At 36.7% G+C, this 1,462-nt stretch overlaps 1 non-coding gene across 1 annotated transcript; it reads left to right on the forward strand.

The window, feature by feature from the left end:
- Positions 1–993: 993 nt before the first annotated feature.
- Positions 994–1,081, forward strand: TRNAS-GGA (transfer RNA serine (anticodon GGA)). Its single transcript has one exon. It is a non-coding gene; the product is annotated as a tRNA-Ser (tRNA).
- Positions 1,082–1,462: the final 381 nt, after the last annotated feature.

Consider the following 1,462-nt stretch of genomic DNA (forward strand, 5'->3'; position numbering starts at 1 on the left):
CATGGGGAATTGAATTACTAGTTTGGATAGGCGAGGCTGCTAGTCCAGCGCTTGTGAGGGTTCGGGGCTTTATTCACGGGATAGGCTATCAATTCGGTTCCGTAGTTCAAAACATTTCCTTTGTTTATCGGCTGATATAGAGAAGAAGCGAAAGAACCTTTACTTCCGAGTAGCTGACTTGACTGGACTAACCTTGAAGGCAGGTGAACTTGTTTAGGAAGTGGAATCGTCTTACTTATTATCGTTGATGTCGCATATACGCTGCATCGAAGAAATTTGAAACTAATGAGATCGAAGTTTGCACCTTTTCTTTCCTCAGTAAATTCCTAGGGGGAAGAGAGTAAGGAAAGCAAAACAAACAGATAGGGATAGCGGAAAGCTAAACTAAAGGTATAACCTTTCGCTTAATACTAAAAATCTATAATTGAAGCATATGAGGCTGCATTAATCGGGGATACACGACAGAAGGAATTTCTTTTTTATTTGTAAACTTCACCTTCAGCAAGCGTCGGTTTTTTGCCATTTTTTTACGAATAAAATAATGTGTCTTTCTCATAAGACTGAGATCGGTAAAAAAAATAATCAAATCGCAGCATCTCTGTAATAAGTAAATGCCTCCTTTTCTTCCGAGGTTGTCGGAATTATTCGTAATAAGATATTGGCTACAATAGAAAAGGTCTTGTCAATAAAATTTCCATTTATCCGAGATCTAGGCATAGGTAGGAATCCATTCGAAAATTGAATTCTTTATCGCGTGAGAAAAAAGAATCCCACAAACAAAGGAATTGTACAATACAAATAGTACGAAATAACATAAAAAAGGACTCATTAATGAATTTTTTTAGCCTACGGCCTAGAAGTTGGTTTTTTTTATAAAAAAAAAATTATTTCGTATAGGTCGAATTGATTATTTATTTTATATGGGCGCCTATCCAAAAATGGAATATGAATCATTCACTATTGCTCCGGCTTCTGGGCCATAATCATCATGGGGGAGAGATGGCTGAGTGGTTCAAGGCGTAGCATTGGAACTGCTATGTAGGCTGTTTGTTTACCGAGGGTTCGAATCCCTCTCTCTCCGTTAATTCATCAATCTGCAATATTTCAAATGCCAACGGATACCATTATTCCAACTTTAGTTGCTATGAATTTTCAATTCCAATTTTTTTGGTAATATGAAATGCAAAATACTGGAAAAAGTGGACAGGGAATGCAAATCGTCCTATATCCATGTAGATGATACCTGAATGAGCTAAAATTCTCGTATCAAAACTCTTGTTTTTTTAGTTAGTATTAAGTCTGACGAGAATAATATTCTACAACCAGCAGATCAAACTACAAATTTGAGACTGTCATAATAAAAAAACCCTCTATAATAAGAAACCTCTTTAATTCGCACTGCCTAATACAAAGATTTTGAATATTTTGGCGGGGAGGAATGGCTTACCGGACAGGCCTGCCA

This window comes from Arachis hypogaea, chromosome 9, assembly GCF_003086295.3.
Source record: "Arachis hypogaea cultivar Tifrunner chromosome 9, arahy.Tifrunner.gnm2.J5K5, whole genome shotgun sequence".
Classification (NCBI taxonomy): Eukaryota; Viridiplantae; Streptophyta; class Magnoliopsida; order Fabales; family Fabaceae; genus Arachis; species Arachis hypogaea.